The sequence below is a fragment of the Misgurnus anguillicaudatus genome, chromosome 18 (assembly GCF_027580225.2).
Source record: "Misgurnus anguillicaudatus chromosome 18, ASM2758022v2, whole genome shotgun sequence".
NCBI lineage: Eukaryota > Metazoa > Chordata > Actinopteri > Cypriniformes > Cobitidae > Misgurnus > Misgurnus anguillicaudatus.
In genome coordinates this window covers 2,505,001-2,530,418 of record NC_073354.2, presented here as the reverse complement: position 1 = coordinate 2,530,418, position 25,418 = coordinate 2,505,001, and the positions used below count along the sequence as shown (strand labels likewise).

Below are 25,418 nucleotides of genomic sequence, written 5' to 3'. Positions count from 1 at the left end.
ACCCAGGGAAGCAGGGCAATGACAGGCATGTTTTATTAATGTTTTGTCCGGAGGAGTATGTGTTATGGACAAAGAAGACCCGGACGCAACAGACGTCTACGATGCCAAGTGGTTTATTATACACAAATACAGGTGCAGGGCTTAAGTCCAGTGAAAGGGGTAGTGGGAACAATATTTATTCATAGAAAGCGAACACGTGCACAGTTGTGAGGGGAGAAGGGACAAGAGCCGTGCCACATAAAACGCCAAGAAAATACCAGTACACACTCTAGCTATACGTAAGCTCTCCATCTACAAAAGAAAACAATTATAGATAAATCTTCAGCGTCAGCAACGCCCTAACTAACCTACTCCGGCTAACAAAATCACAAAACGTACAGCGGGTGGCACACGCTCTATTTGGCAGCTATAAATTCCACGTGAAGGCATAGTGTAGCCTACGTCACGTGACATCCATACCTGTCCGGCTCTCCCAACGAACAAACAAACAAGACATCCGAGGGGAGAAAGTAACAAACAAGAGGACAGGGGAGAACAAATAGGCGTTCCGAAGCTTTAAAAAACACAAACAATAATGTACTGAGACTGTTTGAACGACAGAACAAAATGGGGTACATTATTTCAGCAAAAAACAAAACAAAAAAAGCTGGCGAACGGGACGGCGATGGGCTTCGCATAATTCCGTGTAACGGGATTGGTATAGGTATGAATGACGTCATCGGGATTCCCCAGAAACAGCCAATGAACGGATTTGAGAAGAATGCAGGTACGGATCGCTGGAAAGAGACAGAAACACGCAAAACTCACACAGGAACGTAACAATAAATATCAATAAATAATTAAATAGAAAATAAATTAAATTACTAAAAATAAATAAATCGACAATTTAATAAATAGAAATAAATGAATTAATAATAAATGATTGTGTAAATCAAATACATAAATAAATAAATAAATAAATAAATGTATCAAGTAAAAAACTGAATAAATGTTTATAGATAGATAGATAGATAGATAGATAGATAGATAGATAGATAGATAGATAGATAGATAGATAGATAGATAAAAACCATGCCAGCTTTTAGTCACAGCATTCATTAATAGAAAATGAAAAGTCTTTGCTAAATAGTGATAATAACAGATACGCAAAAATATTTGACAGCTTTGTAAAGAGTGCACGTTGTAATGGTGTTAACAACTGCTTATGATTTATGCAGTGTCTCGTTAACCCAGCCGCTGTCCTTTACAGAGGAGCAAACGAATGGGGGTGGGTTAAATTAACTAACTTTTGCCCTTGAAAGAACAGACCATGCAGCACATACGCTCGTTCTTACACGTGAATGGCGTCAAATCCCCTGCAACACAGGCAGCGCTCTGTTAATGACCGCTCCTCTGCCCCGTGCTGCTGTGGGCACTGAGCAAAAAGCCCAAAAGGAAGCCTCTGACCGCCCCCTGCCGGAGGAGGGGGGTAAAGACGAGACTGAGCGGATCCTCTGACTGGCGCACAGACGGAGAAAAGACAAACCAATGCAGAATCCGGAAAGCAAATGCGGCGAACGAAGTAAAAAGGAGAAAAGTGACAAAGACAAAAGCTTACAGCACCTGGTATTCCCAGGCGGTCTCCCATCCAAGTACTAACCAGGCCCGACCCTGCTTAGCTTCCGAGATCGGACGAGATCGGGCGTGCTCAGGGTGGTATGGCCGTAAGCGAGAGACGCTGTCAAAACGAGCCTCTTAAACAATGCCCATACGTGTATAAAAACTAAAAGATATTTAAATACATAGATTAATTAATTAATTAATTAATTAATTAAATAAATAAATAAACGTAAAGTAAAACATTAAAACTACATTAAATAAAAGTTACGACCCAGGGAAGCAGGGCAATGACAGGCATGTTTTATTAATGTTTTGTCCGGAGGAGTATGTGTTATGGACAAAGAAGACCCGGACGCAACAGACGTCTACGATGCCAAGTGGTTTATTATACACAAATACAGGTGCAGGGCTTAAGTCCAGTGAAAGGGGTAGTGGGAACAATATTTATTCATAGAAAGCGAACACGTGCACAGTTGTGAGGGGAGAAGGGACAAGAGCCGTGCCACATAAAACGCCAAGAAAATACCAGTACACACTCTAGCTATACGTAAGCTCTCCATCTACAAAAGAAAACAATTATAGATAAATCTTCAGCGTCAGCAACGCCCTAACTAACCTACTCCGGCTAACAAAATCACAAAACGTACAGCGGGTGGCACACGCTCTATTTGGCAGCTATAAATTCCACGTGAAGGCATAGTGTAGCCTACGTCACGTGACATCCATACCTGTCCGGCTCTCCCAACGAACAAACAAACAAGACATCCGAGGGGAGAAAGTAACAAACAAGAGGACAGGGGAGAACAAATAGGCGTTCCGAAGCTTTAAAAAACACAAACAATAATGTACTGAGACTGTTTGAACGACAGAACAAAATGGGGTACATTATTTCAGCAAAAAACAAAACAAAAAAAGCTGGCGAACGGGACGGCGATGGGCTTCGCATAATTCCGTGTAACGGGATTGGTATAGGTATGAATGACGTCATCGGGATTCCCCAGAAACAGCCAATGAACGGATTTGAGAAGAATGCAGGTACGGATCGCTGGAAAGAGACAGAAACACGCAAAACTCACACAGGAACGTAACAATAAATATCAATAAATAATTAAATAGAAAATAAATTAAATTACTAAAAATAAATAAATCGACAATTTAATAAATAGAAATAAATGAATTAATAATAAATGATTGTGTAAATCAAATACATAAATAAATAAATAAATAAATAAATGTATCAAGTAAAAAACTGAATAAATGTTTATAGATAGATAGATAGATAGATAGATAGATAGATAGATAGATAGATAGATAGATAGATAGATAGATAGATAGATAGATAGATAGATAAAAACCATGCCAGCTTTTAGTCACAGCATTCATTCATAGAAAATGAAAAGTCTTTGCTAAATAGTGATAATAACAGATACGCAAAAATATTTGACAGCTTTGTAAAGAGTGCACGTTGTAATGGTGTTAACAACTGCTTATGATTTATGCAGTGTCTCGTTAACCCAGCCGCTGTCCTTTACAGAGGAGCAAACGAATGGGGGTGGGTTAAATTAACTAACTTTTGCCCTTGAAAGAACAGACCATGCAGCACATACGCTCGTTCTTACACGTGAATGGCGTCAAATCCCCTGCAACACAGGCAGCGCTCTGTTAATGACCGCTCCTCTGCCCCGTGCTGCTGTGGGCACTGAGCAAAAAGCCCAAAAGGAAGCCTCTGACCGCCCCCTGCCGGAGGAGGGGGGTAAAGACGAGACTGAGCGGATCCTCTGACTGGCGCACAGACGGAGAAAAGACAAACCAATGCAGAATCCGGAAAGCAAATGCGGCGAACGAAGTAAAAAGGAGAAAAGTGACAAAGACAAAAGCTTACAGCACCTGGTATTCCCAGGCGGTCTCCCATCCAAGTACTAACCAGGCCCGACCCTGCTTAGCTTCCGAGATCGGACGAGATCGGGCGTGCTCAGGGTGGTATGGCCGTAAGCGAGAGACGCTGTCAAAACGAGCCTCTTAAACAATGCCCATACGTGTATAAAAACTAAAAGATATTTAAATACATAGATTAATTAATTAATTAAATAAATAAATAAATAAATAAATAAATAAACGTAAAGTAAAACATTAAAACTACATTAAATAAAAGTTACGACCCAGGGAAGCAGGGCAATGACAGGCATGTTTTATTAATGTTTTGTCCGGAGGAGTATGTGTTATGGACAAAGAAGACCCGGACGCAACAGACGTCTACGATGCCAAGTGGTTTATTATACACAAATACAGGTGCAGGGCTTAAGTCCAGTGAAAGGGGTAGTGGGAACAATATTTATTCATAGAAAGCGAACACGTGCACAGTTGTGAGGGGAGAAGGGACAAGAGCCGTGCCACATAAAACGCCAAGAAAATACCAGTACACACTCTAGCTATACGTAAGCTCTCCATCTACAAAAGAAAACAATTATAGATAAATCTTCAGCGTCAGCAACGCCCTAACTAACCTACTCCGGCTAACAAAATCACAAAACGTACAGCGGGTGGCACACGCTCTATTTGGCAGCTATAAATTCCACGTGAAGGCATAGTGTAGCCTACGTCACGTGACATCCATACCTGTCCGGCTCTCCCAACGAACAAACAAACAAGACATCCGAGGGGAGAAAGTAACAAACAAGAGGACAGGGGAGAACAAATAGGCGTTCCGAAGCTTTAAAAAACACAAACAATAATGTACTGAGACTGTTTGAACGACAGAACAAAATGGGGTACATTATTTCAGCAAAAAACAAAACAAAAAAAGCTGGCGAACGGGACGGCGATGGGCTTCGCATAATTCCGTGTAACGGGATTGGTATAGGTATGAATGACGTCATCGGGATTCCCCAGAAACAGCCAATGAACGGATTTGAGAAGAATGCAGGTACGGATCGCTGGAAAGAGACAGAAACACGCAAAACTCACACAGGAACGTAACAATAAATATCAATAAATAATTAAATAGAAAATAAATTAAATTACTAAAAATAAATAAATCGACAATTTAATAAATAGAAATAAATGAATTAATAATAAATGATTGTGTAAATCAAATACATAAATAAATAAATAAATAAATAAATGTATCAAGTAAAAAACTGAATAAATGTTTATAGATAGATAGATAGATAGATAGATAGATAGATAGATAGATAGATAGATAGATAGATAGATAGATAGATAGATAAAAACCATGCCAGCTTTTAGTCACAGCATTCATTCATAGAAAATGAAAAGTCTTTGCTAAATAGTGATAATAACAGATACGCAAAAATATTTGACAGCTTTGTAAAGAGTGCACGTTGTAATGGTGTTAACAACTGCTTATGATTTATGCAGTGTCTCGTTAACCCAGCCGCTGTCCTTTACAGAGGAGCAAACGAATGGGGGTGGGTTAAATTAACTAACTTTTGCCCTTGAAAGAACAGACCATGCAGCACATACGCTCGTTCTTACACGTGAATGGCGTCAAATCCCCTGCAACACAGGCAGCGCTCTGTTAATGACCGCTCCTCTGCCCCGTGCTGCTGTGGGCACTGAGCAAAAAGCCCAAAAGGAAGCCTCTGACCGCCCCCTGCCGGAGGAGGGGGGTAAAGACGAGACTGAGCGGATCCTCTGACTGGCGCACAGACGGAGAAAAGACAAACCAATGCAGAATCCGGAAAGCAAATGCGGCGAACGAAGTAAAAAGGAGAAAAGTGACAAAGACAAAAGCTTACAGCACCTGGTATTCCCAGGCGGTCTCCCATCCAAGTACTAACCAGGCCCGACCCTGCTTAGCTTCCGAGATCGGACGAGATCGGGCGTGCTCAGGGTGGTATGGCCGTAAGCGAGAGACGCTGTCAAAACGAGCCTCTTAAACAATGCCCATACGTGTATAAAAACTAAAAGATATTTAAATACATAGATTAATTAATTAATTAATTAATTAATTAAATAAATAAATAAACGTAAAGTAAAACATTAAAACTACATTAAATAAAAGTTACGACCCAGGGAAGCAGGGCAATGACAGGCATGTTTTATTAATGTTTTGTCCGGAGGAGTATGTGTTATGGACAAAGAAGACCCGGACGCAACAGACGTCTACGATGCCAAGTGGTTTATTATACACAAATACAGGTGCAGGGCTTAAGTCCAGTGAAAGGGGTAGTGGGAACAATATTTATTCATAGAAAGCGAACACGTGCACAGTTGTGAGGGGAGAAGGGACAAGAGCCGTGCCACATAAAACGCCAAGAAAATACCAGTACACACTCTAGCTATACGTAAGCTCTCCATCTACAAAAGAAAACAATTATAGATAAATCTTCAGCGTCAGCAACGCCCTAACTAACCTACTCCGGCTAACAAAATCACAAAACGTACAGCGGGTGGCACACGCTCTATTTGGCAGCTATAAATTCCACGTGAAGGCATAGTGTAGCCTACGTCACGTGACATCCATACCTGTCCGGCTCTCCCAACGAACAAACAAACAAGACATCCGAGGGGAGAAAGTAACAAACAAGAGGACAGGGGAGAACAAATAGGCGTTCCGAAGCTTTAAAAAACACAAACAATAATGTACTGAGACTGTTTGAACGACAGAACAAAATGGGGTACATTATTTCAGCAAAAAACAAAACAAAAAAAGCTGGCGAACGGGACGGCGATGGGCTTCGCATAATTCCGTGTAACGGGATTGGTATAGGTATGAATGACGTCATCGGGATTCCCCAGAAACAGCCAATGAACGGATTTGAGAAGAATGCAGGTACGGATCGCTGGAAAGAGACAGAAACACGCAAAACTCACACAGGAACGTAACAATAAATATCAATAAATAATTAAATAGAAAATAAATTAAATTACTAAAAATAAATAAATCGACAATTTAATAAATAGAAATAAATGAATTAATAATAAATGATTGTGTAAATCAAATACATAAATAAATAAATAAATAAATAAATGTATCAAGTAAAAAACTGAATAAATGTTTATAGATAGATAGATAGATAGATAGATAGATAGATAGATAGATAGATAGATAGATAGATAGATAGATAGATAGATAGATAGATAGATAAAAACCATGCCAGCTTTTAGTCACAGCATTCATTCATAGAAAATGAAAAGTCTTTGCTAAATAGTGATAATAACAGATACGCAAAAATATTTGACAGCTTTGTAAAGAGTGCACGTTGTAATGGTGTTAACAACTGCTTATGATTTATGCAGTGTCTCGTTAACCCAGCCGCTGTCCTTTACAGAGGAGCAAACGAATGGGGGTGGGTTAAATTAACTAACTTTTGCCCTTGAAAGAACAGACCATGCAGCACATACGCTCGTTCTTACACGTGAATGGCGTCAAATCCCCTGCAACACAGGCAGCGCTCTGTTAATGACCGCTCCTCTGCCCCGTGCTGCTGTGGGCACTGAGCAAAAAGCCCAAAAGGAAGCCTCTGACCGCCCCCTGCCGGAGGAGGGGGGTAAAGACGAGACTGAGCGGATCCTCTGACTGGCGCACAGACGGAGAAAAGACAAACCAATGCAGAATCCGGAAAGCAAATGCGGCGAACGAAGTAAAAAGGAGAAAAGTGACAAAGACAAAAGCTTACAGCACCTGGTATTCCCAGGCGGTCTCCCATCCAAGTACTAACCAGGCCCGACCCTGCTTAGCTTCCGAGATCGGACGAGATCGGGCGTGCTCAGGGTGGTATGGCCGTAAGCGAGAGACGCTGTCAAAACGAGCCTCTTAAACAATGCCCATACGTGTATAAAAACTAAAAGATATTTAAATACATAGATTAATTAATTAATTAAATAAATAAATAAATAAATAAATAAATAAACGTAAAGTAAAACATTAAAACTACATTAAATAAAAGTTACGACCCAGGGAAGCAGGGCAATGACAGGCATGTTTTATTAATGTTTTGTCCGGAGGAGTATGTGTTATGGACAAAGAAGACCCGGACGCAACAGACGTCTACGATGCCAAGTGGTTTATTATACACAAATACAGGTGCAGGGCTTAAGTCCAGTGAAAGGGGTAGTGGGAACAATATTTATTCATAGAAAGCGAACACGTGCACAGTTGTGAGGGGAGAAGGGACAAGAGCCGTGCCACATAAAACGCCAAGAAAATACCAGTACACACTCTAGCTATACGTAAGCTCTCCATCTACAAAAGAAAACAATTATAGATAAATCTTCAGCGTCAGCAACGCCCTAACTAACCTACTCCGGCTAACAAAATCACAAAACGTACAGCGGGTGGCACACGCTCTATTTGGCAGCTATAAATTCCACGTGAAGGCATAGTGTAGCCTACGTCACGTGACATCCATACCTGTCCGGCTCTCCCAACGAACAAACAAACAAGACATCCGAGGGGAGAAAGTAACAAACAAGAGGACAGGGGAGAACAAATAGGCGTTCCGAAGCTTTAAAAAACACAAACAATAATGTACTGAGACTGTTTGAACGACAGAACAAAATGGGGTACATTATTTCAGCAAAAAACAAAACAAAAAAAGCTGGCGAACGGGACGGCGATGGGCTTCGCATAATTCCGTGTAACGGGATTGGTATAGGTATGAATGACGTCATCGGGATTCCCCAGAAACAGCCAATGAACGGATTTGAGAAGAATGCAGGTACGGATCGCTGGAAAGAGACAGAAACACGCAAAACTCACACAGGAACGTAACAATAAATATCAATAAATAATTAAATAGAAAATAAATTAAATTACTAAAAATAAATAAATCGACAATTTAATAAATAGAAATAAATGAATTAATAATAAATGATTGTGTAAATCAAATACATAAATAAATAAATAAATAAATAAATGTATCAAGTAAAAAACTGAATAAATGTTTATAGATAGATAGATAGATAGATAGATAGATAGATAGATAGATAGATAGATAGATAGATAGATAGATAGATAGATAAAAACCATGCCAGCTTTTAGTCACAGCATTCATTCATAGAAAATGAAAAGTCTTTGCTAAATAGTGATAATAACAGATACGCAAAAATATTTGACAGCTTTGTAAAGAGTGCACGTTGTAATGGTGTTAACAACTGCTTATGATTTATGCAGTGTCTCGTTAACCCAGCCGCTGTCCTTTACAGAGGAGCAAACGAATGGGGGTGGGTTAAATTAACTAACTTTTGCCCTTGAAAGAACAGACCATGCAGCACATACGCTCGTTCTTACACGTGAATGGCGTCAAATCCCCTGCAACACAGGCAGCGCTCTGTTAATGACCGCTCCTCTGCCCCGTGCTGCTGTGGGCACTGAGCAAAAAGCCCAAAAGGAAGCCTCTGACCGCCCCCTGCCGGAGGAGGGGGGTAAAGACGAGACTGAGCGGATCCTCTGACTGGCGCACAGACGGAGAAAAGACAAACCAATGCAGAATCCGGAAAGCAAATGCGGCGAACGAAGTAAAAAGGAGAAAAGTGACAAAGACAAAAGCTTACAGCACCTGGTATTCCCAGGCGGTCTCCCATCCAAGTACTAACCAGGCCCGACCCTGCTTAGCTTCCGAGATCGGACGAGATCGGGCGTGCTCAGGGTGGTATGGCCGTAAGCGAGAGACGCTGTCAAAACGAGCCTCTTAAACAATGCCCATACGTGTATAAAAACTAAAAGATATTTAAATACATAGATTAATTAATTAATTAAATAAATAAATAAATAAATAAATAAATAAACGTAAAGTAAAACATTAAAACTACATTAAATAAAAGTTACGACCCAGGGAAGCAGGGCAATGACAGGCATGTTTTATTAATGTTTTGTCCGGAGGAGTATGTGTTATGGACAAAGAAGACCCGGACGCAACAGACGTCTACGATGCCAAGTGGTTTATTATACACAAATACAGGTGCAGGGCTTAAGTCCAGTGAAAGGGGTAGTGGGAACAATATTTATTCATAGAAAGCGAACACGTGCACAGTTGTGAGGGGAGAAGGGACAAGAGCCGTGCCACATAAAACGCCAAGAAAATACCAGTACACACTCTAGCTATACGTAAGCTCTCCATCTACAAAAGAAAACAATTATAGATAAATCTTCAGCGTCAGCAACGCCCTAACTAACCTACTCCGGCTAACAAAATCACAAAACGTACAGCGGGTGGCACACGCTCTATTTGGCAGCTATAAATTCCACGTGAAGGCATAGTGTAGCCTACGTCACGTGACATCCATACCTGTCCGGCTCTCCCAACGAACAAACAAACAAGACATCCGAGGGGAGAAAGTAACAAACAAGAGGACAGGGGAGAACAAATAGGCGTTCCGAAGCTTTAAAAAACACAAACAATAATGTACTGAGACTGTTTGAACGACAGAACAAAATGGGGTACATTATTTCAGCAAAAAACAAAACAAAAAAAGCTGGCGAACGGGACGGCGATGGGCTTCGCATAATTCCGTGTAACGGGATTGGTATAGGTATGAATGACGTCATCGGGATTCCCCAGAAACAGCCAATGAACGGATTTGAGAAGAATGCAGGTACGGATCGCTGGAAAGAGACAGAAACACGCAAAACTCACACAGGAACGTAACAATAAATATCAATAAATAATTAAATAGAAAATAAATTAAATTACTAAAAATAAATAAATCGACAATTTAATAAATAGAAATAAATGAATTAATAATAAATGATTGTGTAAATCAAATACATAAATAAATAAATAAATAAATAAATGTATCAAGTAAAAAACTGAATAAATGTTTATAGATAGATAGATAGATAGATAGATAGATAGATAGATAGATAGATAGATAGATAGATAGATAGATAGATAGATAGATAGATAGATAGATAGATAGATAAAAACCATGCCAGCTTTTAGTCACAGCATTCATTCATAGAAAATGAAAAGTCTTTGCTAAATAGTGATAATAACAGATACGCAAAAATATTTGACAGCTTTGTAAAGAGTGCACGTTGTAATGGTGTTAACAACTGCTTATGATTTATGCAGTGTCTCGTTAACCCAGCCGCTGTCCTTTACAGAGGAGCAAACGAATGGGGGTGGGTTAAATTAACTAACTTTTGCCCTTGAAAGAACAGACCATGCAGCACATACGCTCGTTCTTACACGTGAATGGCGTCAAATCCCCTGCAACACAGGCAGCGCTCTGTTAATGACCGCTCCTCTGCCCCGTGCTGCTGTGGGCACTGAGCAAAAAGCCCAAAAGGAAGCCTCTGACCGCCCCCTGCCGGAGGAGGGGGGTAAAGACGAGACTGAGCGGATCCTCTGACTGGCGCACAGACGGAGAAAAGACAAACCAATGCAGAATCCGGAAAGCAAATGCGGCGAACGAAGTAAAAAGGAGAAAAGTGACAAAGACAAAAGCTTACAGCACCTGGTATTCCCAGGCGGTCTCCCATCCAAGTACTAACCAGGCCCGACCCTGCTTAGCTTCCGAGATCGGACGAGATCGGGCGTGCTCAGGGTGGTATGGCCGTAAGCGAGAGACGCTGTCAAAACGAGCCTCTTAAACAATGCCCATACGTGTATAAAAACTAAAAGATATTTAAATACATAGATTAATTAATTAATTAAATAAATAAATAAATAAATAAATAAATAAACGTAAAGTAAAACATTAAAACTACATTAAATAAAAGTTACGACCCAGGGAAGCAGGGCAATGACAGGCATGTTTTATTAATGTTTTGTCCGGAGGAGTATGTGTTATGGACAAAGAAGACCCGGACGCAACAGACGTCTACGATGCCAAGTGGTTTATTATACACAAATACAGGTGCAGGGCTTAAGTCCAGTGAAAGGGGTAGTGGGAACAATATTTATTCATAGAAAGCGAACACGTGCACAGTTGTGAGGGGAGAAGGGACAAGAGCCGTGCCACATAAAACGCCAAGAAAATACCAGTACACACTCTAGCTATACGTAAGCTCTCCATCTACAAAAGAAAACAATTATAGATAAATCTTCAGCGTCAGCAACGCCCTAACTAACCTACTCCGGCTAACAAAATCACAAAACGTACAGCGGGTGGCACACGCTCTATTTGGCAGCTATAAATTCCACGTGAAGGCATAGTGTAGCCTACGTCACGTGACATCCATACCTGTCCGGCTCTCCCAACGAACAAACAAACAAGACATCCGAGGGGAGAAAGTAACAAACAAGAGGACAGGGGAGAACAAATAGGCGTTCCGAAGCTTTAAAAAACACAAACAATAATGTACTGAGACTGTTTGAACGACAGAACAAAATGGGGTACATTATTTCAGCAAAAAACAAAACAAAAAAAGCTGGCGAACGGGACGGCGATGGGCTTCGCATAATTCCGTGTAACGGGATTGGTATAGGTATGAATGACGTCATCGGGATTCCCCAGAAACAGCCAATGAACGGATTTGAGAAGAATGCAGGTACGGATCGCTGGAAAGAGACAGAAACACGCAAAACTCACACAGGAACGTAACAATAAATATCAATAAATAATTAAATAGAAAATAAATTAAATTACTAAAAATAAATAAATCGACAATTTAATAAATAGAAATAAATGAATTAATAATAAATGATTGTGTAAATCAAATACATAAATAAATAAATAAATAAATAAATGTATCAAGTAAAAAACTGAATAAATGTTTATAGATAGATAGATAGATAGATAGATAGATAGATAGATAGATAGATAGATAGATAGATAGATAGATAGATAAAAACCATGCCAGCTTTTAGTCACAGCATTCATTCATAGAAAATGAAAAGTCTTTGCTAAATAGTGATAATAACAGATACGCAAAAATATTTGACAGCTTTGTAAAGAGTGCACGTTGTAATGGTGTTAACAACTGCTTATGATTTATGCAGTGTCTCGTTAACCCAGCCGCTGTCCTTTACAGAGGAGCAAACGAATGGGGGTGGGTTAAATTAACTAACTTTTGCCCTTGAAAGAACAGACCATGCAGCACATACGCTCGTTCTTACACGTGAATGGCGTCAAATCCCCTGCAACACAGGCAGCGCTCTGTTAATGACCGCTCCTCTGCCCCGTGCTGCTGTGGGCACTGAGCAAAAAGCCCAAAAGGAAGCCTCTGACCGCCCCCTGCCGGAGGAGGGGGGTAAAGACGAGACTGAGCGGATCCTCTGACTGGCGCACAGACGGAGAAAAGACAAACCAATGCAGAATCCGGAAAGCAAATGCGGCGAACGAAGTAAAAAGGAGAAAAGTGACAAAGACAAAAGCTTACAGCACCTGGTATTCCCAGGCGGTCTCCCATCCAAGTACTAACCAGGCCCGACCCTGCTTAGCTTCCGAGATCGGACGAGATCGGGCGTGCTCAGGGTGGTATGGCCGTAAGCGAGAGACGCTGTCAAAACGAGCCTCTTAAACAATGCCCATACGTGTATAAAAACTAAAAGATATTTAAATACATAGATTAATTAATTAATTAATTAATTAATTAAATAAATAAATAAACGTAAAGTAAAACATTAAAACTACATTAAATAAAAGTTACGACCCAGGGAAGCAGGGCAATGACAGGCATGTTTTATTAATGTTTTGTCCGGAGGAGTATGTGTTATGGACAAAGAAGACCCGGACGCAACAGACGTCTACGATGCCAAGTGGTTTATTATACACAAATACAGGTGCAGGGCTTAAGTCCAGTGAAAGGGGTAGTGGGAACAATATTTATTCATAGAAAGCGAACACGTGCACAGTTGTGAGGGGAGAAGGGACAAGAGCCGTGCCACATAAAACGCCAAGAAAATACCAGTACACACTCTAGCTATACGTAAGCTCTCCATCTACAAAAGAAAACAATTATAGATAAATCTTCAGCGTCAGCAACGCCCTAACTAACCTACTCCGGCTAACAAAATCACAAAACGTACAGCGGGTGGCACACGCTCTATTTGGCAGCTATAAATTCCACGTGAAGGCATAGTGTAGCCTACGTCACGTGACATCCATACCTGTCCGGCTCTCCCAACGAACAAACAAACAAGACATCCGAGGGGAGAAAGTAACAAACAAGAGGACAGGGGAGAACAAATAGGCGTTCCGAAGCTTTAAAAAACACAAACAATAATGTACTGAGACTGTTTGAACGACAGAACAAAATGGGGTACATTATTTCAGCAAAAAACAAAACAAAAAAAGCTGGCGAACGGGACGGCGATGGGCTTCGCATAATTCCGTGTAACGGGATTGGTATAGGTATGAATGACGTCATCGGGATTCCCCAGAAACAGCCAATGAACGGATTTGAGAAGAATGCAGGTACGGATCGCTGGAAAGAGACAGAAACACGCAAAACTCACACAGGAACGTAACAATAAATATCAATAAATAATTAAATAGAAAATAAATTAAATTACTAAAAATAAATAAATCGACAATTTAATAAATAGAAATAAATGAATTAATAATAAATGATTGTGTAAATCAAATACATAAATAAATAAATAAATAAATAAATGTATCAAGTAAAAAACTGAATAAATGTTTATAGATAGATAGATAGATAGATAGATAGATAGATAGATAGATAGATAGATAGATAGATAGATAGATAGATAAAAACCATGCCAGCTTTTAGTCACAGCATTCATTCATAGAAAATGAAAAGTCTTTGCTAAATAGTGATAATAACAGATACGCAAAAATATTTGACAGCTTTGTTAAGAGTGCACGTTGTAATGGTGTTAACAACTGCTTATGATTTATGCAGTGTCTCGTTAACCCAGCCGCTGTCCTTTACAGAGGAGCAAACGAATGGGGGTGGGTTAAATTAACTAACTTTTGCCCTTGAAAGAACAGACCATGCAGCACATACGCTCGTTCTTACACGTGAATGGCGTCAAATCCCCTGCAACACAGGCAGCGCTCTGTTAATGACCGCTCCTCTGCCCCGTGCTGCTGTGGGCACTGAGCAAAAAGCCCAAAAGGAAGCCTCTGACCGCCCCCTGCCGGAGGAGGGGGGTAAAGACGAGACTGAGCGGATCCTCTGACTGGCGCACAGACGGAGAAAAGACAAACCAATGCAGAATCCGGAAAGCAAATGCGGCGAACGAAGTAAAAAGGAGAAAAGTGACAAAGACAAAAGCTTACAGCACCTGGTATTCCCAGGCGGTCTCCCATCCAAGTACTAACCAGGCCCGACCCTGCTTAGCTTCCGAGATCGGACGAGATCGGGCGTGCTCAGGGTGGTATGGCCGTAAGCGAGAGACGCTGTCAAAACGAGCCTCTTAAACAATGCCCATACGTGTATAAAAACTAAAAGATATTTAAATACATAGATTAATTAATTAATTAAATAAATAAATAAATAAATAAATAAATAAACGTAAAGTAAAACATTAAAACTACATTAAATAAAAGTTACGACCCAGGGAAGCAGGGCAATGACAGGCATGTTTTATTAATGTTTTGTCCGGAGGAGTATGTGTTATGGACAAAGAAGACCCGGACGCAACAGACGTCTACGATGCCAAGTGGTTTATTATACACAAATACAGGTGCAGGGCTTAAGTCCAGTGAAAGGGGTAGTGGGAACAATATTTATTCATAGAAAGCGAACACGTGCACAGTTGTGAGGGGAGAAGGGACAAGAGCCGTGCCACATAAAACGCCAAGAAAATACCAGTACACACTCTAGCTATACGTAAGCTCTCCATCTACAAAAGAAAACAATTATAGATAAATCTTCAGCGTCAGCAACGCCCTAACTAACCTACTCCGGCTAACAAAATCACAAAACGTACAGCGGGTGGCACACGCTCTATTTGGCAGCTATAAATTCCACGTGAAGGCATAGTGTAGCCTACGTCACGTGACATCCATACCTGTCCGGCTCTCCCAACGAACAAACAAACAAGACATCCGAGGGGAGAAAGTAACAAACAAGAGGACAGGGGAGAACAAATAGGCGTTCCGAAGCTTTAAAAAACACAAACAATAATGTACTGAGACTGTTTGAACGACAGAACAAAATGGGGTACATTATTTCAGCAAAAAACAAAACAAAAAAAGCTGGCGAACGGGACGGCGATGGGCTTCGCATAATTCCGTGTAACGGGATTGGTATAGGTATGAATGACGTCATCGGGATTCCCCAGAAACAGCCAATGAACGGATTTGAGAAGAATGCAGGTACGGATCGCTGGAAAGAGACAGAAACACGCAAAACTCACACAGGAACGTAACAATAAATATCAATAAATAATTAAATAGAAAATAAATTAAATTACTAAAAATAAATAAATCGACAATTTAATAAATAGAAATAAATGAATTAATAATAAATGATTGTGTAAATCAAATACATAAATAAATAAATAAATAAATAAATGTATCAAGTAAAAAACTGAATAAATGTTTATAGATAGATAGATAGATAGATAGATAGATAGATAGATAGATAGATAGATAGATAGATAGATAGATAGATAAAAACCATGCCAGCTTTTAGTCACAGCATTCATTAATAGAAAATGAAAAGTCTTTGCTAAATAGTGATAATAACAGATACGCAAAAATATTTGACAGCTTTGTAAAGAGTGCACGTTGTAATGGTGTTAACAACTGCTTATGATTTATGCAGTGTCTCGTTAACCCAGCCGCTGTCCTTTACAGAGGAGCAAACGAATGGGGGTGGGTTAAATTAACTAACTTTTGCCCTTGAAAGAACAGACCATGCAGCACATACGCTCGTTCTTACACGTGAATGGCGTCAAATCCCCTGCAACACAGGCAGCGCTCTGTTAATGACCGCTCCTCTGCCCCGTGCTGCTGTGGGCACTGAGCAAAAAGCCCAAAAGGAAGCCTCTGACCGCCCCCTGCCGGAGGAGGGGGGTAAAGACGAGACTGAGCGGATCCTCTGACTGGCGCACAGACGGAGAAAAGACAAACCAATGCAGAATCCGGAAAGCAAATGCGGCGAACGAAGTAAAAAGGAGAAAAGTGACAAAGACAAAAGCTTACAGCACCTGGTATTCCCAGGCGGTCTCCCATCCAAGTACTAACCAGGCCCGACCCTGCTTAGCTTCCGAGATCGGACGAGATCGGGCGTGCTCAGGGTGGTATGGCCGTAAGCGAGAGACGCTGTCAAAACGAGCCTCTTAAACAATGCCCATACGTGTATAAAAACTAAAAGATATTTAAATACATAGATTAATTAATTAATTAAATAAATAAATAAATAAATAAATAAATAAACGTAAAGTAAAACATTAAAACTACATTAAATAAAAGTTACGACCCAGGGAAGCAGGGCAATGACAGGCATGTTTTATTAATGTTTTGTCCGGAGGAGTATGTGTTATGGACAAAGAAGACCCGGACGCAACAGACGTCTACGATGCCAAGTGGTTTATTATACACAAATACAGGTGCAGGGCTTAAGTCCAGTGAAAGGGGTAGTGGGAACAATATTTATTCATAGAAAGCGAACACGTGCACAGTTGTGAGGGGAGAAGGGACAAGAGCCGTGCCACATAAAACGCCAAGAAAATACCAGTACACACTCTAGCTATACGTAAGCTCTCCATCTACAAAAGAAAACAATTATAGATAAATCTTCAGCGTCAGCAACGCCCTAACTAACCTACTCCGGCTAACAAAATCACAAAACGTACAGCGGGTGGCACACGCTCTATTTGGCAGCTATAAATTCCACGTGAAGGCATAGTGTAGCCTACGTCACGTGACATCCATACCTGTCCGGCTCTCCCAACGAACAAACAAACAAGACATCCGAGGGGAGAAAGTAACAAACAAGAGGACAGGGGAGAACAAATAGGCGTTCCGAAGCTTTAAAAAACACAAACAATAATGTACTGAGACTGTTTGAACGACAGAACAAAATGGGGTACATTATTTCAGCAAAAAACAAAACAAAAAAAGCTGGCGAACGGGACGGCGATGGGCTTCGCATAATTCCGTGTAACGGGATTGGTATAGGTATGAATGACGTCATCGGGATTCCCCAGAAACAGCCAATGAACGGATTTGAGAAGAATGCAGGTACGGATCGCTGGAAAGAGACAGAAACACGCAAAACTCACACAGGAACGTAACAATAAATATCAATAAATAATTAAATAGAAAATAAATTAAATTACTAAAAATAAATAAATCGACAATTTAATAAATAGAAATAAATGAATTAATAATAAATGATTGTGTAAATCAAATACATAAATAAATAAATAAATAAATAAATGTATCAAGTAAAAAACTGAATAAATGTTTATAGATAGATAGATAGATAGATAGATAGATAGATAGATAGATAGATAGATAGATAGATAGATAGATAGATAGATAAAAACCATGCCAGCTTTTAGTCACAGCATTCATTAATAGAAAATGAAAAGTCTTTGCTAAATAGTGATAATAACAGATACGCAAAAATATTTGACAGCTTTGTAAAGAGTGCACGTTGTAATGGTGTTAACAACTGCTTATGATTTATGCAGTGTCTCGTTAACCCAGCCGCTGTCCTTTACAGAGGAGCAAACGAATGGGGGTGGGTTAAATTAACTAACTTTTGCCCTTGAAAGAACAGACCATGCAGCACATACGCTCGTTCTTACACGTGAATGGCGTCAAATCCCCTGCAACACAGGCAGCGCTCTGTTAATGACCGCTCCTCTGCCCCGTGCTGCTGTGGGCACTGAGCAAAAAGCCCAAAAGGAAGCCTCTGACCGCCCCCTGCCGGAGGAGGGGGGTAAAGACGAGACTGAGCGGATCCTCTGACTGGCGCACAGACGGAGAAAAGACAAACCAATGCAGAATCCGGAAAGCAAATGCGGCGAACGAAGTAAAAAGGAGAAAAGTGACAAAGACAAAAGCTTACAGCACCTGGTATTCCCAGGCGGTCTCCCATCCAAGTACTAACCAGGCCCGACCCTGCTTAGCTTCCGAGATCGGACGAGATCGGGCGTGCTCAGGGTGGTATGGCCGTAAGCGAGAGACGCTGTCAAAACGAGCCTCTTAAACAATGCCCATACGTGTATAAAAACTAAAAGATATTTAAATACATAGATTAATTAATTAATTAATTAATTAATTAAATAAATAAATAAACGTAAAGTAAAACATTAAAACTACATTAAATAAAAGTTACGACCCAGGGAAGCAGGGCAATGACAGGCATGTTTTATTAATGTTTTGTCCGGAGGAGTATGTGTTATGGACAAAGAAGACCCGGACGCAACAGACGTCTACGATGCCAAGTGGTTTATTATACACAAATACAGGTGCAGGGCTTAAGTCCAGTGAAAGGGGTAGTGGGAACAATATTTATTCATAGAAAGCGAACACGTGCACAGTTGTGAGGGGAGAAGGGACAAGAGCCGTGCCACATAAAACGCCAAGAAAATACCAGTACACACTCTAGCTATACGTAAGCTCTCCATCTACAAAAGAAAACAATTATAGATAAATCTTCAGCGTCAGCAACGCCCTAACTAACCTACTCCGGCTAACAAAATCACAAAACGTACAGCGGGTGGCACACGCTCTATTTGGCAGCTATAAATTCCACGTGAAGGCATAGTGTAGCCTACGTCACGTGACATCCATACCTGTCCGGCTCTCCCAACGAACAAACAAACAAGACATCCGAGGGGAGAAAGTAACAAACAAGAGGACAGGGGAGAACAAATAGGCGTTCCGAAGCTTTAAAAAACACAAACAATAATGTACTGAGACTGTTTGAACGACAGAACAAAATGGGGTACATTATTTCAGCAAAAAACAAAACAAAAAAAGCTGGCGAACGGGACGGCGATGGGCTTCGCATAATTCCGTGTAACGGGATTGGTATAGGTATGAATGACGTCATCGGGATTCCCCAGAAACAGCCAATGAACGGATTTGAGAAGAATGCAGGTACGGATCGCTGGAAAGAGACAGAAACACGCAAAACTCACACAGGAACGTAACAATAAATATCAATAAATAATTAAATAGAAAATAAATTAAATTACTAAAAATAAATAAATCGACAATTTAATAAATAGAAATAAATGAATTAATAATAAATGATTGTGTAAATCAAATACATAAATAAATAAATAAATAAATAAATGTATCAAGTAAAAAACTGAATAAATGTTTATAGATAGATAGATAGATAGATAGATAGATAGATAGATAGATAGATAGATAGATAGATAGATAGATAGATAGATAGATAGATAGATAAAAACCATGCCAGCTTTTAGTCACAGCATTCATTCATAGAAAATGAAAAGTCTTTGCTAAATAGTGATAATAACAGATACGCAAAAATATTTGACAGCTTTGTAAAGAGTGCACGTTGTAATGGTGTTAACAACTGCTTATGATTTATGCAGTGTCTCGTTAACCCAGCCGCTGTCCTTTACAGAGGAGCAAACGAATGGGGGTGGGTTAAATTAACTAACTTTTGCCCTTGAAAGAACAGACCATGCAGCACATACGCTCGTTCTTACACGTGAATGGCGTCAAATCCCCTGCAACACAGGCAGCGCTCTGTTAATGACCGCTCCTCTGCCCCGTGCTGCTGTGGGCACTGAGCAAAAAGCCCAAAAGGAAGCCTCTGACCGCCCCCTGCCGGAGGAGGGGGGTAAAGACGAGACTGAGCGGATCCTCTGACTGGCGCACAGACGGAGAAAAGACAAACCAATGCAGAATCCGGAAAGCAAATGCGGCGAACGAAGTAAAAAGGAGAAAAGTGACAAAGACAAAAGCTTACAGCACCTGGTATTCCCAGGCGGTCTCCCATCCAAGTACTAACCAGGCCCGACCCTGCTTAGCTTCCGAGATCGGACGAGATCGGGCGTGCTCAGGGTGGTATGGCCGTAAGCGAGAGACGCTGTCAAAACGAGCCTCTTAAACAATGCCCATACGTGTATAAAAACTAAAAGATATTTAAATACATAGATTAATTAATTAATTAATTAATTAATTAATTAAATAAATAAATAAACGTAAAGTAAAACATTAAAACTACATTAAATAAAAGTTACGACTCAGGGAAGCAGGGCAATGACAGGCATGTTTTATTAATGTTTTGTCCGGAGGAGTATGTGTTATGGACAAAGAAGACCCGGACGCAACAGACGTCTACGATGCCAAGTGGTTTATTATACACAAATACAGTTGCAGGGCTTAAGTCCAGTGAAAGGGGTAGTGGGAACAATATTTATTCATAGAAAGCGAACACGTGCACAGTTGTGAGGGGAGAAGGGACAAGAGCCGTGCCACATAAAACGCCAAGAAAATACCAGTACACACTCTAGCTATACGTAAGCTCTCCATCTACAAAAGAAAACAATTATAGATAAATCTTCAGCGTCAGCAACGCCCTAACTAACCTACTCCGGCTAACAAAATCACAAAACGTACAGCGGGTGGCACACGCTCTATTTGGCAGCTATAAATTCCACGTGAAGGCATAGTGTAGCCTACGTCACGTGACATCCATACCTGTCCGGCTCTCCCAACGAACAAACAAACAAGACATCCGAGGGGAGAAAGTAACAAACAAGAGGACAGGGGAGAACAAATAGGCGTTCCGAAGCTTTAAAAAACACAAACAATAATGTACTGAGACTGTATGAACGACAGAACAAAATGGGGTACATTATTTCAGCAAAAAACAAAACAAAAAAAGCTGGCGAACGGGACGGCGATGGGCTTCGCATAATTCCGTGTAACGGGATTGGTATATGTATGAATGACGTCATCGGGATTCCCCAGAAACAGCCAATGAACGGATTTGAGAAGAATGCAGGTACGGATCGCTGGAAAGAGACAGAAACACGCAAAACTCACACAGGAACGTAACAATAAATATCAATAAATAATTAAATAGAAAATAAATTAAATTACTAAAAATAAATAAATCGACAATTTAATAAATAGAAATAAATGAATTAATAATAAATGATTGTGTAAATCAAATAAATACATAAATAAATAAATAAATAAATGTATCAAGTAAAAAACTGAATAAATGTTTATAGATAGATAGATAGATAGATAGATAGATAGATAGATAGATAGATAGATAGATAGATAGATAGATAGATAGATAGATAAAAACCATGCCAGCTTTTAGTCACAGCATTCATTCATAGAAAATGAAAAGTCTTTGCTAAATAGTGATAATAACAGATACGCAAAAATATTTGACAGCTTTGTAAAGAGTGCACGTTGTAATGGTGTTAACAACTGCTTATGATTTATGCAGTGTCTCGTTAACCCAGCCGCTGTCCTTTACAGAGGAGCAAACGAATGGGGGTGGGTTAAATTAACTAACTTTTGCCCTTGAAAGAACAGACCATGCAGCACATACGCTCGTTCTTACACGTGAATGGCGTCAAATCCCCTGCAACACAGGCAGCGCTCTGTTAATGACCGCTCCTCTGCCCCGTGCTGCTGTGGGCACTGAGCAAAAAGCCCAAAAGGAAGCCTCTGACCGCCCCCTGCCGGAGGAGGGGGGTAAAGACGAGACTGAGCGGATCCTCTGACTGGCGCACAGACGGAGAAAAGACAAACCAATGCAGAATCCGGAAAGCAAATGCGGCGAACGAAGTAAAAAGGAGAAAAGTGACAAAGACAAAAGCTTACAGCACCTGGTATTCCCAGGCGGTCTCCCATCCAAGTACTAACCAGGCCCGACCCTGCTTAGCTTCCGAGATCGGACGAGATCGGGCGTGCTCAGGGTGGTATGGCCGTAAGCGAGAGACGCTGTCAAAACGAGCCTCTTAAACAATGCCCATACGTGTATAAAAACTAAAAGATATTTAAATACATAGATTAATTAATTAATTAATTAATTAATTAATTAAATAAATAAATAAACGTAAAGTAAAACATTAAAACTACATTAAATAAAAGTTACGACCCAGGGAAGCAGGGCAATGACAGGCATGTTTTATTAATGTTTTGTCCGGAGGAGTATGTGTTATGGACAAAGAAGACCCGGACGCAACAGACGTCTACGATGCCAAGTGGTTTATTATACACAAATACAGTTGCAGGGCTTAAGTCCAGTGAAAGGGGTAGTGGGAACAATATTTATTCATAGAAAGCGAACACGTGCACAGTTGTGAGGGGAGAAGGGACAAGAGCCGTGCCACATAAAACGCCAAGAAAATACCAGTACACACTCTAGCTATACGTAAGCTCTCCATCTACAAAAGAAAACAATTATAGATAAATCTTCAGCGTCAGCAACGCCCTAACTAACCTACTCCGGCTAACAAAATCACAAAACGTACAGCGGGTGGCACACGCTCTATTTGGCAGCTATAAATTCCACGTGAAGGCATAGTGTAGCCTACGTCACGTGACATCCATACCTGTCCGGCTCTCCCAACGAACAAACAAACAAGACATCCGAGGGGAGAAAGTAACAAACAAGAGGACAGGGGAGAACAAATAGGCGTTCCGAAGCTTTAAAAAACACAAACAATAATGTACTGAGACTGTATGAACGACAGAACAAAATGGGGTACATTATTTCAGCAAAAAACAAAACAAAAAAAGCTGGCGAACGGGACGGCGATGGGCTTCGCATAATTCCGTGTAACGGGATTGGTATATGTATGAATGACGTCATCGGGATTCCCCAGAAACAGCCAATGAACGGATTTGAGAAGAATGCAGGTACGGATCGCTGGAAAGAGACAGAAACACGCAAAACTCACACAGGAACGTAACAATAAATATCAATAAATAATTAAATAGAAAATAAATTAAATTACTAAAAATAAATAAATCGACAATTTAATAAATAGAAATAAATGAATTAATAATAAATGATTGTGTAAATCAAATAAATACATAAATAAATAAATAAATAAATGTATCAAGTAAAAAACTGAATAAATGTTTATAGATAGATAGATAGATAGATAGATAGATAGATAGATAGATAGATAGATAGATAGATAGATAGATAGATAAAAACCATGCCAGCTTTTAGTCACAGCATTCATTCATAGAAAATGAAAAGTCTTTGCTAAATAGTGATAATAACAGATACGCAAAAATATTTGACAGCTTTGTAAAGAGTGCACGTTGTAATGGTGTTAACAACTGCTTATGATTTATGCAGTGTCTCGTTAACCCAGCCGCTGTCCTTTACAGAGGAGCAAACGAATGGGGGTGGGTTAAATTAACTAACTTTTGCCCTTGAAAGAACAGACCATGCAGCACATACGCTCGTTCTTACACGTGAATGGCGTCAAATCCCCTGCAACACAGGCAGCGCTCTGTTAATGACCGCTCCTCTGCCCCGTGCTGCTGTGGGCACTGAGCAAAAAGCCCAAAAGGAAGCCTCTGACCGCCCCCTGCCGGAGGAGGGGGGTAAAGACGAGACTGAGCGGATCCTCTGACTGGCGCACAGACGGAGAAAAGACAAACCAATGCAGAATCCGGAAAGCAAATGCGGCGAACGAAGTAAAAAGGAGAAAAGTGACAAAGACAAAAGCTTACAGCACCTGGTATTCCCAGGCGGTCTCCCATCCAAGTACTAACCAGGCCCGACCCTGCTTAGCTTCCGAGATCGGACGAGATCGGGCGTGCTCAGGGTGGTATGGCCGTAAGCGAGAGACGCTGTCAAAACGAGCCTCTTAAACAATGCCCATACGTGTATAAAAACTAAAAGATATTTAAATACATAGATTAATCAATTAATTAATTAATTAATTAATTAAATAAATAAATAAACGTAAAGTAAAACATTAAAACTACATTAAATAAAAGTTACGACCCAGGGAAGCAGGGCAATGACAGGCATGTTTTATTAATGTTTTGTCCGGAGGAGTATGTGTTATGGACAAAGAAGACCCGGACGCAACAGACGTCTACGATGCCAAGTGGTTTATTATACACAAATACAGGTGCAGGGCTTAAGTCCAGTGAAAGGGGTAGTGGGAACAATATTTATTCATAGAAAGCGAACACGTGCACAGTTGTGAGGGGAGAAGGGACAAGAGCCGTGCCACATAAAACGCCAAGAAAATACCAGTACACACTCTAGCTATACGTAAGCTCTCCATCTACAAAAGAAAACAATTATAGATAAATCTTCAGCGTCAGCAACGCCCTAACTAACCTACTCCGGCTAACAAAATCACAAAACGTACAGCGGGTGGCACACGCTCTATTTGGCAGCTATAAATTCCACGTGAAGGCATAGTGTAGCCTACGTCACGTGACATCCATACCTGTCCGGCTCTCCCAACGAACAAACAAACAAGACATCCGAGGGGAGAAAGTAACAAACAAGAGGACAGGGGAGAACAAATAGGCGTTCCGAAGCTTTAAAAAACACAAACAATAATGTACTGAGACTGTATGAACGACAGAACAAAATGGGGTACATTATTTCAGCAAAAAACAAAACAAAAAAAGCTGGCGAACGGGACGGCGATGGGCTTCGCATAATTCCGTGTAACGGGATTGGTATAGGTATGAATGACGTCATCGGGATTCCCCAGAAACAGCCAATGAACGGATTTGAGAAGAATGCAGGTACGGATCGCTGGAAAGAGACAGAAACACGCAAAACTCACACAGGAACGTAACAATAAATATCAATAAATAATTAAATAGAAAATAAATTAAATTACTAAAAATAAATAAATCGACAATTTAATAAATAGAAATAAATGAATTAATAATAAATGATTGTGTAAATCAAATACATAAATAAATAAATAAATAAATAAATGTATCAAGTAAAAAACTGAATAAATGTTTATAGATAG

General features: G+C 40.2%; 13 non-coding genes across 13 annotated transcripts; all 13 read right to left on the bottom strand.

The window, feature by feature from the left end:
* Nucleotides 1-1,590: 1,590 nt before the first annotated feature.
* On the bottom strand, nt 1,591-1,709 carry LOC141350661 (5S ribosomal RNA). Its single transcript, XR_012358799.1, has one exon. It is a non-coding gene; the product is annotated as a 5S ribosomal RNA (ribosomal RNA).
* Nucleotides 1,710-3,474: 1,765 nt separating this feature from the next.
* LOC141350660 (5S ribosomal RNA) lies at nt 3,475-3,593 on the bottom strand. The gene has a single exon (XR_012358798.1). It is a non-coding gene; the product is annotated as a 5S ribosomal RNA (ribosomal RNA).
* Nucleotides 3,594-5,350: 1,757 nt separating this feature from the next.
* On the bottom strand, nt 5,351-5,469 carry LOC141350659 (5S ribosomal RNA). Its single transcript, XR_012358797.1, has one exon. It is a non-coding gene; the product is annotated as a 5S ribosomal RNA (ribosomal RNA).
* Nucleotides 5,470-7,234: 1,765 nt separating this feature from the next.
* LOC141350658 (5S ribosomal RNA) lies at nt 7,235-7,353 on the bottom strand. Its single transcript, XR_012358796.1, has one exon. It is a non-coding gene; the product is annotated as a 5S ribosomal RNA (ribosomal RNA).
* A 1,757-nt stretch (nt 7,354-9,110) lies between these two features.
* On the bottom strand, nt 9,111-9,229 carry LOC141350657 (5S ribosomal RNA). The gene has a single exon (XR_012358795.1). It is a non-coding gene; the product is annotated as a 5S ribosomal RNA (ribosomal RNA).
* Nucleotides 9,230-11,010: 1,781 nt separating this feature from the next.
* On the bottom strand, nt 11,011-11,129 carry LOC141350656 (5S ribosomal RNA). Its single transcript, XR_012358794.1, has one exon. It is a non-coding gene; the product is annotated as a 5S ribosomal RNA (ribosomal RNA).
* Nucleotides 11,130-12,882: 1,753 nt separating this feature from the next.
* On the bottom strand, nt 12,883-13,001 carry LOC141350655 (5S ribosomal RNA). Its single transcript, XR_012358793.1, has one exon. It is a non-coding gene; the product is annotated as a 5S ribosomal RNA (ribosomal RNA).
* A 1,749-nt stretch (nt 13,002-14,750) lies between these two features.
* Nucleotides 14,751-14,869, bottom strand: LOC141350654 (5S ribosomal RNA). Its single transcript, XR_012358792.1, has one exon. It is a non-coding gene; the product is annotated as a 5S ribosomal RNA (ribosomal RNA).
* A 1,753-nt stretch (nt 14,870-16,622) lies between these two features.
* Nucleotides 16,623-16,741, bottom strand: LOC141350653 (5S ribosomal RNA). The gene has a single exon (XR_012358791.1). It is a non-coding gene; the product is annotated as a 5S ribosomal RNA (ribosomal RNA).
* A 1,757-nt stretch (nt 16,742-18,498) lies between these two features.
* LOC141350651 (5S ribosomal RNA) lies at nt 18,499-18,617 on the bottom strand. The gene has a single exon (XR_012358789.1). It is a non-coding gene; the product is annotated as a 5S ribosomal RNA (ribosomal RNA).
* A 1,765-nt stretch (nt 18,618-20,382) lies between these two features.
* LOC141350649 (5S ribosomal RNA) lies at nt 20,383-20,501 on the bottom strand. Its single transcript, XR_012358788.1, has one exon. It is a non-coding gene; the product is annotated as a 5S ribosomal RNA (ribosomal RNA).
* A 1,761-nt stretch (nt 20,502-22,262) lies between these two features.
* On the bottom strand, nt 22,263-22,381 carry LOC141350648 (5S ribosomal RNA). Its single transcript, XR_012358787.1, has one exon. It is a non-coding gene; the product is annotated as a 5S ribosomal RNA (ribosomal RNA).
* A 1,753-nt stretch (nt 22,382-24,134) lies between these two features.
* On the bottom strand, nt 24,135-24,253 carry LOC141350647 (5S ribosomal RNA). Its single transcript, XR_012358786.1, has one exon. It is a non-coding gene; the product is annotated as a 5S ribosomal RNA (ribosomal RNA).
* Between the last annotated feature and the right edge of the window lie 1,165 nt (nt 24,254-25,418).